The following is an 11,443-nucleotide window of genomic DNA, read 5'->3' as shown; positions in this document are numbered from 1 at the left end:
GCCAACAACGTCGACAAATCACAGGGCAATTCATTTCGTACGGTGTACTTCATTCAAACCAGACTTGGCAGAAATAATTTCATCGACACTGCATTAGAATGGTCTGACGTTGCGATGCTAAATAGGATGCTGAACGAGATGTACATGAGGAGAGGAAAAATATTTCCCAGAGAATTGCCGCATGCTTCGCATAAGATTAACTGCAGCGATACTTCAGCGGGTGTGGCACTACTGATGAGAATCTCGACCGCATACAAAAGAGCTCGGCAGGTGAGTAATGGCTGTCACGGACGGAAAACAAGGTACGGACAGCTGAGAACGGAGAACGGGAGACATTCTTCTTCGCGGCACGTTGAGAGCACTGAGTTATTGCTTCATTGTAAGTTTAAGTGGAGACAGTACAGATATTTGTTTTTCAATCGTGTGAAAAGAAATATATGATAAATGTTTTACAACTCCAACTGGCAGCCGGCGGCTGGGACCGAGCGGTTCTAGGCGCTTCAGTCCGAAACCGCGCTGCTGCTACGGTCGCAGGCTCGTATCCTGCCTCGGGCATGGATGTGTGTGATATCCTTAGGTTAGTTAGGTTTAAGTAATTCTAAGTCTAAGGGACTGATGACTTCAGATGTTAAGTCCCATAGCGTTTGGAGCCATTTGAACCATTTGAACACAACTGGGAGGCTAGCGATTGTAAATAGATTATTTGATACGTTATAGAAATTGTAACAGAATTAATTGGGCATTAATTAGAGACTTATCTTATTTGCCGCTTATCTATGCGTTTATTTCACCTGAAAAGATGAAACTAAAAATTGCGATGTGCAGTTTACGCTACCTTAAGTAATAATAGTTATGGCACTGAACGCATGGTATTGCGTTATGACCGTTTTATTACACGGCGTTACACACGGAAGCACCAAAGAAACTGGTACAGGCATGTGCATACAAATACAGAGATATGTAAACAGGCAGAATACGGCACTGAGGTCGGTAGCCCCTATATAAGACAAGAAGTGTCTGGTGCCGTTGTTAGATCGGTTACTGCTACTACAATGGCAGGTTATCAATTTTAAGTGAGTTTGAAAGTGGTGTTATAGTCGGCGCACGAGCGGTGAGACACAGCATCCTCGAGGTAGCGATGAAGTGGGGATTTTCCTGTACGACTATTTCACAAGTGAACCGTGAATATCAGGAATCTGATAAAACATCAACTCTCCGACATCGCTACGACTCGAAAAAGATCGTGCGAGAACGGGACCAATGATGACTGAAGAGAATCGTTCAGCGTGACAGCAGTGCAGCCCTTCCGCAAATTGCTGCAGATTTCAATGCTAGACAATCAACAAGTGTCAGCGTGCGAACCATTCAACGGAACATCATCGATATGGGGTTTCGGAGCCAAAGGCCCACTCATGTACCCTTGATGTCTGAGCGACACAAAGCTTTACGCCTCCCCTGGGACCGTCAACACCGACGTTGGACTGTTGACGACTGGAAACATGTTGCCTGGTCGGACGAATCTCGTTTCAAATTGTATCGAGCGGACGGACATGTACGGGTATGGAGACCACCTCATGAATCCATGGGCCCTTCATGGCAGCAAGGGATTGTTCAGGCGGGTGGAGGCTCCGTAATGGTGTGGAGGCGTGTGCTTTTGGAGCGATGTGGGACTCCTGATACGTCTAGATACGATTCTGATAGGTGACATGCACGTAAGCATCTTGCCTGATCACCTCCATCCATTCACGTCCATGTGCATTCCGGCGGACCTGGGCAATTCCAGCAGGACAATGCGACACCCCATGCGTCAGACGTCCAGAACTGCTATAGAGTGACTCCACGAACGCTCTTCTGAGCTTAAACACTTCCGCTGGTCACCAAACTCCCCAGACATGAGCATTATTGAGCATATCTGGAAAGCCTTGCATTGTGCTATTGAGAAGGCATCACCACGCCCCTCGTACTAGTACGGATGTCCCTCCCCATCTCGTACTGTTAGGAATTTATCGACACACTCTGCAGGATGCATGGTGTCAGTTCCCTGCAGTACTGCTTCAGACATTAGTTGAGTCCATGTCACGTCATTTTGCGGCACTTCCCTGGCCGGAGTGGTTGAGCGCTTCTATGCGCTACAGTCTGGAACCGCGCGACCTCTACGGTACCAGGTTCGAATCCTGCCTCGGCCATGGATGTGTGTGATGTCCTTAGGTTAGTTAGGTTTAAGTAGTGCTAAGTATTAGGGGACTGAAGACCTCAGAAGTTAAGTCCCATAGTGCTCAGAGCCATTTGAACAATTTTTTTCCTGCACTTCCGCGTACTTTTGAGGGCCTACACGATTTTCGGCAGGTGTACTAGTTTGTTTGGTCCTTCAGTGTATAATTTTCTAGCAATGTAACGTTGCAGCCGAATAGGAGTAATGACACACGGTCAGAAACACATGACGCCAGCAAGGATAGAACAATCGGGAGAGGAAAGGTTACACTTTTTTTTTTTTTTTTTTTTTTTGTCATTGGTCTACTGACTGGTTTGATGCGGTCCGCCACAAATTCCTTTCCTGTGCTAACCTCTTCCCTTTTCATCTCAGAGTAGCACTTGCAACCCACGTCCTCAATTATTTGCTTGACGTATTCCAATCTCTGCCTTCCTCTACAGTTTTTGCCCTCTACAGCTCCCTCTAGTACCATGGAAGTCATTCCCTCATGTCTTAGCTGATGTCCTATCATCCTGTCCCTTCTCCTTATCAGTGTTTTCCACATATTCCTTTCCTCTCCGATTCTGCGTAGAACCTCCTCATTCCTTACCTTATCAGTCCACCTAATTTTCAACATTCGTCTATAGCACCACATCTCAAATGCTTCGATTCTCTTCTGTTCCGGCTTTCCCATAGTCCATGTTTCACTACCATACAATGCTGTACTCCAGACGTACATCTTCAGAAATTTCTTCCTCAAATTAAGGCCGGTATTTGATATTAGTAGACTTCTCTTGGCTAGAAATGCCTTTTTTGCCATAGCGAGTCTGCTTTTGATGTCCTCCTTGCTCCGTCCGTCATTGGTTATTTTACTGCCTAGGTAGCAGAATTCCTTAACTTCATTGACTTCGTGACCATCAATCCTGATGTTAAGTTTCTCGCTGTTCTCATTTCTACTACTTCCCTTTACCTTCGTCTTTCTCCGATTTACTCTCAAACCATACTGTGTACTCATTAGACCATTCCGTTCAGCAGATCATTTAATTCTTCTTCACTTTCACTCAGGATAGCAATGTCATCAGCGAATCGTATCATTTATATCTTTTCACCTTGTATTTTAATTGCACTCCTGAACCTTTCTTTTATTTCCATCATTGCTTCCTCGATGTACAGATTGAAGAGTAGGGGCGAAAGGCTACAGCCTTGTCTTACACCCTTCTTAATACGAGCACTTCGTTCTTGATCGTCCACTCTTAATATTCCCTCTTGGTTGTTGTACATATTGTATATTATCCGTCTCTCCCTATAGCTTACCCTTACTTTTTTCAGAATCTCGAACAGCTTGCACCAGCTTATATTGTCGAACGCTTTTTCCAGGTCGACAAATCCTATGAAAGTGTCTTGGATTTTTCTTTAGCCTTGCTTCCATTATTAGCAGTAACGTCAGAATTGCCTCTCTCGTCCCTTTCCTTTTCCTAAAGACAAACTGATCGTCACCTAGCGCATTCTCAATTTTCTTTTCCATTCTTCTGTATATTATTCGTGTAAGCAGCTTCGATGCATGAGCTGTTAAGCTGATTGTGCGATAATTCTCGCACATGTCAGCTCTTGCCGTCTTCGGAATTGTGTGGATGATGCTTTTCCGAAAGTCAGGTGGTATGTCGCCAGACTCATATATTCTACACACCAACGTGAATAGTCGTTTTGTTGCCACTTCCCCCCATGATTTTAGAAATTCTGATGGAATGTTACCTATCCCTTCTGCCTTATTTGACAGTGAGTCCTCCAAAGCTCTTTTAAATTCCGATTCTAATACAGGATCCCCTATCTCTTCTAAATCGACTCCTGTTTCTTCTTCTATCACATCAGACAAATCTTCACCCTCATAGAGGCTTTCAATGTATTCTTTCCACCTATCTGCTCTCTCCTCTGCATTTAACAGTGGAATTCCCGTTGCACTCTTAATGTTACCACCGTTGCTTTTAATGTCACCAAAGGTTGTTTTGACTTTCCTGTATGCTGAGTCTGTCCTTCCGACAATCATATCTTTTTCGATGTCTTCATATTTTTCCTGCAGCCATTTCGTCTTAGCTTCCCTGCACTTCCTATTTATTTCATTCCTCAGCGACTTGAATTTTTGTATTCCTGATTTTCCCGGAACATGTTTGTACTTCCTCCTTTCATCAATCAACTGAAGTATTTCTTCTGTTAGCCATGGTTTCTTCGCAGCTACCTTCTTTGTACCTATGTTTTCCTTCCCAACTTCTGTGATGGCCCTTTTTAGAGATGTCCATTCCTCTTCAACTGTACTGCTACTGCGCTATTCCTTATTGCTGTATCTATAGCGTTAGAGAACTTCAAACGTATCTCGTCATTCCTTAGTACTTCCGTATCCCACTTCTTTGCGTATTGATTCTTCCTGACTAATGTCTTGAACTTCAGCCTACTCTTCATCACTATTATATTGTGATCTGAGTCTATATCTGCTCGTGGGTACGCCTTACAATCCAGTATCTGATTTAGGAGTCTCTGTCTGACGATGATGTAATCTAATTGAAATCTTCCCGTATCTCCCGGCCTTTTCCAAGTATACGTCCTCCTCTTGTGATTCTTGAACAGGGTATTCGCTATTACTAGCTGAAACTTGTTACAGAACTCAATTAGTCTTTCTCCTCTTTCATTCCTTGTCCCAAGCCCATATTCCCCTGTAACCTTTTCTTCTACTCCTTCCCCTACAACTGCATTCCAGTCGCCCATGACTATTAGATTTTCGTCCCCCTTTACATACTGCATTACCCTTTCAATATCCTCATACACTTTCTCTATCTGTTCATCTTCAGCTTGCGACGTCGGCATGTATACCTGAACTATCGTTGTCGGTGTTGGTCTGCTGTCGATTCTGATTAGAACAACCCGGTCATTGAACCGTTCACAGTAACACACCCTCTGCCCTACCTTCCTATTCATAACGAATACTACACCTGTTATACCATTTTCTGCTGCTGTTGATATTACCCGATACTCATCTGACCAGAAATCCTTGTCTTCCTTCCACTTCACTTCACTGACCCCTACTATATCGAGATTGAGCCTTTGCATTTTCCTTTTCAGATTTTCTAGTTTCTCTACCACGTTCAAGCTTCTGACATTCCACGCCCCGACTCGTAGAACGTTATCCTTTCGTTGATTATTCAATCTTTTTCTCTTGGTAACCTCCCACTTGGCAGTCCCTTCCCGGAGATCCGAATGGGGGACTATTACGGAATCTGTTGCCAATGGAGAGATCATCATGACACTTCTTCAATTACAGGCCACATTTCCTGTGGATACACGTTACGTGTCTTTAATGCAGTGGTTTCCATTGCCTTCTGCATCCTCATGTCGTTGATCATTGCTGATTCTTCCGCCTTTAGGGGCAATTTCCCACCCCAAGGACAAGAGAGTGCCCTGAACCTCTATCCGCTCCTCCGCCCTCTTTGACAAGGCCGTTACACTTATCATATGACAAAGAAGGGAAAAATAGACTAGTCATGAAAGTAGGGTTGGTGTTGACAATAGCAAAGTATTTGTTAGGTGGTGGACAAGAAGGAAGACAGCTAGTACATGGCAGAAGGAAAGCTAAGCTACTTCGAGGACATGAGGTGAAGCGTTAAGCTCCGACTGAATTCACTCTATTCTTGGATCAGACAGAGCCTACCGTGTAGTTAGTACCCTAATCATATGGAGGAAGTGGAGAAAGACATCGTGTTAGGCATAGATACAACAACGCTGGTAAACAGACTCTGTCTGAACAGAGTAAGGCCCAACGTTAGCGATCGGCAGCCGTATCATCCTCTGCCAATAGGAGTCGCTGAGTGCGGGTTTGGAGGGTCATGTTGTCAGCACTTGGCTCCCCCGGCCGTTGTCAGTTTTCGTGACCAGAGCCGCTTCTCCTCAGTCAAGTACCTCCTCAGTAGTCCTCAAAAGGGCGTTGGGCATCGCGCTTGCCAACAACACTCGGCAAATCAGGATGGTGATCCATCCAAGTGCTCGCCAAGCCCAACAGCACTTCTGTGATCTGACGGACTGTGGCAAGACCGCTTTCAGCCACGCTGACTACATGCATAAATTTTATTTGCAATTTTTGAATTTCATTATAAAATTTTCTAAATGTTAATTTAGCTTAATTGACACATAGGTGAATGCAATAATTACATTTTAGCTTCCTCAGATCAACCACTCTTTGCTTAATCATTGCATTGCGTAATCTCGGCATGCGGTGGGTCAGTATTGTCAGGGTTTCACTTCGAATTAGTGTCTATTCTTGATGCAGGAGCTCCTACAAGTAAGTCCCAATCATGATTCAAAATGATTCAAATGGCTCTGAGCACTATGGGACTTAACATCTGAGCTCATCATTCCCCTAGAACTTAGAACTACTTAAAGCGAACTAACCTACGGACAACACACACCTCCATTCCCAAGGCAGGATTCGAACCTGCGACCGTAACAGTCGGTTCCGGACTGAAGCGTCTAGAACCGCTCGGCTACCGCGGCTGGCAATCATGATTCTCCCGTTTCTGATCCTCCTCTCCAACTCATCCCACAGCAGCTCGACTGCGTTACAGTCAGTGGACTGTGGATCTATTCCTTGTTTTTCCAACTTTTTCGAACACCTAGAGACTTCAAGTACTTCTGACACAAGCAGGATGTGTGTTTCGGATCATTGTACTGCCAGAAGACAAACTCTTTCCCAATCAGACGCAAACCAGATGTCTTGGCATGTCTCTGTAGAATGACATGATAACCATTCTGCTTCATTTTTCCATCTATTTTCACAAAATCTCCAACTTTATTCTGTCCAAATGATTACCATACCACCACCGAACCTCTCTCCATGCTTCACATTTGAAACTACGCTGAAAATTTAAGTGTTGGTGGGGTAAGCGGCTTGCGACTTGATCGCGTTTACTTCCAAACATTTCGAAGTTGCATTCATCAGTGACTAAGACTCTTTTCCAATCCCCTGCTGTTCAATGGTGTATCGTAGTCCATTAAAACCTTTTCTCTTTGTTAATACGGCGCAACAAGGGTTTCCTTGTTGCTACGTAACCCTGGAGATTGTTTTCTGCCGTGGGCCGTTACACTATTGGCTCACTCACTGGCGTATTCCTTGTTGTGTTTAGTTCAGCACTCAATTCACGAACAGTTTTGAATCTGTTACGTTTACTAGTCACTAACCGAATACTTTCCATGGCGTCCTGATATTTTCCTGGGAGCCGGTATCCCGATGCCGGTTTGATCGTATGGTCTTGACAACTCCGTTGATGGAAATCATCAATTTCTTTGGTATTTGTCGGAAACTATCGCCTTTCTGGTGCAAAGTGAGTATCTTTACTCGTAAATCATAAGGAACCTGGCGCTTTGGGGCCAATTCCAGTTACTTTTGCTGCGTGCATACGAACGGAACTACAACTGAACAGAACTGTAAACATCGTACCTATGCAAAGTGGTGCTGTCTATGGCGCCACTGGGAGCGATCAGTCGAACTGCTTGGAGGGGTGAAGTCAGTTTCTATAAAACTGAGCAATATCTGTGTGTACCAATATGTACTACATACACAATAACTATCTATAGAATACTGTGTTATTATTGATAGTTATTTGAGCCTATTCCTCTGCAGTCTAACCGATAACTCACATAGGTCACTTCCATCTTGCTCCGTTGTAATATGCAACATATTGTTTCCAAATTTATGGATGGTAGTGCATTATCACGGTAATAATGATTTGGCAGGACTACTGATTGGACTAGCTTCTCCTTTATTTTAGGTGGAAATAACTTTCCAAATATTGAATGCCGTGTAGGCAAAAGAATGACTTTCTACGTGGTGTGACGGCTTGTTTTCTGAGTTTAGATACTCATGCAAATTTACACCGAGATCTTTAGCTCTTTTTTGATACGATAACGGAATATCGCCAAGCATTATGGAGGGAACTGTATCACGAAAACATTCGGTGCCGTAAGACACCTTAAGTTGTAGTTTCAGACCGAAGTTTTGTGCCTATCACGATGTTGACAAATGTCATAATTTATGTCTGGTATATCTGATATGGCAGAAGTGATGTTATTGGGGCTACCGCTTAGAGATTGTGGCCTGTCGCCAGCATGGAAGTGATATTTACAGGAATGCAACGCATATTACTGATTATTGTAGTGAAATGTCAATAGTTTTTACCCTGTTGTGGATGTTGCCAAATTTGAAGTAGTGAAACAGAATGTACCTCATGCTGAATGAAACAAAATTTTTAGGCTTAGCAGATGTGCGCAGGGTGTAAACAATAACTGATTACAACGTGCCACATTGGTGTCAGGGAAGTCGAGACGAAAAGTCTTATGCAGGACACTTGTGATTTATCAAGTCTGGAAAGTATCTCATAATGGCCTACAAAACCACCTAAGCTACAGTGCATGCGCATCACCCGAGATTTTCGGTATTCTCTCGCTCTCTACCTGAAGACTATTAATCCTAGGGAAAAATTCATAACACATTTTTGGAGCATATTTAGCGTAGTTCAACTTTGTAACAGGCTAAGTTTTCGCTGGAAGACACGGTTGTCGAATTACTCAAGAGAAACGTACAAAAGTGACTTTCAGACGCAACCACAACGGCCACGATTTTTAATATATTGGTCATGGCACTCCATCCTACCACTGTACAAAAACTACCGACTATACGAATTGTTTTCTATATTCGACCTCCTTTGGTCATCACTGATTGAGCTATTACGCCACAGGCTTAGTCGGCTACCATCGTTAACATTACTAATTTAACCGTTCCGTGAGAGAAATGAACGAAAAACGACTGCTATAGAAGTTGTGCAAAAGCTAATTACGGAAACAGTTCGTACACCTTACAACCACAGCAGTTTCGTAGTACGAAATAATAAGCCCTGTCAACGGTGACTAAAAAAGTTCGAATATACGAAATAATTTATGTAGTCGCAAATTTTAGTGCAATGGTAGAGGGGACTGCCATGGACTACATACTAAAATTTCTGACCGGAATGGGTGATGATGGAGGTGGGAGTGCATTTGAAGATCACTTTTGTGCGTCTTTCCGGAATAGCTCAGAAACGGCGGCCTCCAGCGAAAACTTATCCCAGTGCAAAATTAAAGTACATTCAATATCCATTAAGAAAGGTCGCATTCATTTTTTCTCTAGAACTAGTAGTTAGCGCGTAGAGAACGACAGAATATAGAAAATATCACGGGATGCGCATGCACTGGGCCTTAGATAGTTTTTGTAGGCCAGTTTCAGGTACTTTCCCGATACGATAAGCGTCAAGTGTCCCGATATAATTGTTCGTCTTGATCTTCTTTACATCCATGTAACACCTTGTAAACGAATGGTCTTTATCAGTTTTCTTAAAGATGCACGTAATACTCGACGCCTTAATGTCTTTATTGGTTAGTGAGCTGACGGTTCTCCGTTTGTTGACGCACTGAACAATGACCCTCCCATGAGCACCACATGCTTATACAATCATTGTGTAATGAAAACATTGCACTTTGCTATTCAGTAACGCTGTCAAATCATTAACATGTATTTTGTCCCGTTTCGTCCTAATAGCTCTACGTTATAATTAGTTCCTTATTCCAAGACACGGAATGTAGCTTAGCACTACAGTAGGTATTTTTGTTCATTCAATTCTATTATTCTTACGTCTCACTTTATTTTATAAAACATTCGTTTGGGTTAGGTACAATGATTGCTTTTCAGATTTTAGTTTCACATCTCTAGGAACCTAATTCGTTATTTACCACTCCAACCTGACAACCAATAGTGAAACATCTGTTAACGCAGGTACTGAGGAGTTAGAATGGGCATTCTGGCCTAATCTGCGTTTCATGTTATGCATTTTGTTCAGTAGTAGTAATGTGGCATTAACATACTTCATAAGTTCCTTGTGACAATCCTACGGCTATTAAGGTAAATGCTGCAACCTAAGCAATGGTGAGTAGGTAAATGGACTTAATCATATGGTTGTAGTTTGTGCTGTTAGTGGTATAAATATTCCACTGTAGACATACATATGCTCACTATATCAATAATAAGATGAAATATTAAAATTTCTTTGAGGAATAATTCGGATGATTATATTTATTGACGGTATTAAAAATACCACTGTTAGCTATCTCAGTTGTTTTTAAATAGCAACACATGGCTCTGAAACTGGAAAAAATCTTAGAAAGAAGTACTGTAAATTTACTGTCATTTGGAAGGGCGATAAAGGATAAAATTTGGAAAGGGAAGGATTTAGTAAGTTTAGGTAGATGGGAGGTAGTTGATGGGAAACAGAAATGTATTATGAGACTGGGGAATGGGCACTTGAAGTGTATCTTTTTGTAGGAAGAATATAATTTCATTCATCTTTGTAAAGAGCCACTGTCCTTTGGATGTCTTTTTTTTTTTTTGTTTATAGCCTCTGGGAAAGGAAGAAGAAAGATGGCGTACAATGTTTAGTCCAATGAAGTGTAATAATCACTGTATTCTGTGACGCTGTAGTGGAAATTTATCGATTGTCTGTCGATAAAAAACGACAAGAGTAGAAAGAATTTTCTCTTGCTTTTGTGTAAGATCGCGTCTAAGCTCACTCTTGTTTCCTCTGTCTTCGGTAATCGGTTGTAGGTACGAGAAACGTCGTGTAAATTCTGTTTAAAATTAACTGGTGGTAATGACCGAACATACATCGCATTCAGTCATTAATTTGCCTCTGCTCTCAGCAGTCAGCAGCACTGAGATTAAATGTCAATGATTTTAATGTATCTTGCATTCATTTAATGTAAGAGATATTAGAATGATTCAGAATGATTCAGTCATTCGTTCCCGAACAAAGATGTTGCCGGTCCTTGCCCATATCAGACCCCGGACCCAGTTTCGATAACTAGACTGTTCATCATCTTAAAATGATGTGTTCTCCTACCAGGAAGCTACAAAAGCGAGGAAAAATAAAGTTAAAAGGGGTATAAAAAATAAAGAGATAGGGAAAGATGACTGCGGGTTTGGTGGTGAGGGAGAGGGGAGGGTGAGGGGACTATGTGCGTTAGGCTAGGGAGGGAATAAATCTTACTATGGATTTTTCCGTCACTTCTGTGTTGAGCAAGTCCATATTTAAAGTTAACTAACAAGTACACTTTTCTCGTTTTATTTATTTTTGTTTATTTCAAACTATTTTCCTGTCTATTGATCCATCTTCAGGAAACAAGTGA

This window comes from Schistocerca piceifrons, chromosome 5 (assembly GCF_021461385.2).
Source record: "Schistocerca piceifrons isolate TAMUIC-IGC-003096 chromosome 5, iqSchPice1.1, whole genome shotgun sequence".
NCBI classification, from domain to species: Eukaryota; Metazoa; Arthropoda; class Insecta; order Orthoptera; family Acrididae; genus Schistocerca; species Schistocerca piceifrons.
This window is presented reverse-complemented; position numbering follows the sequence as displayed.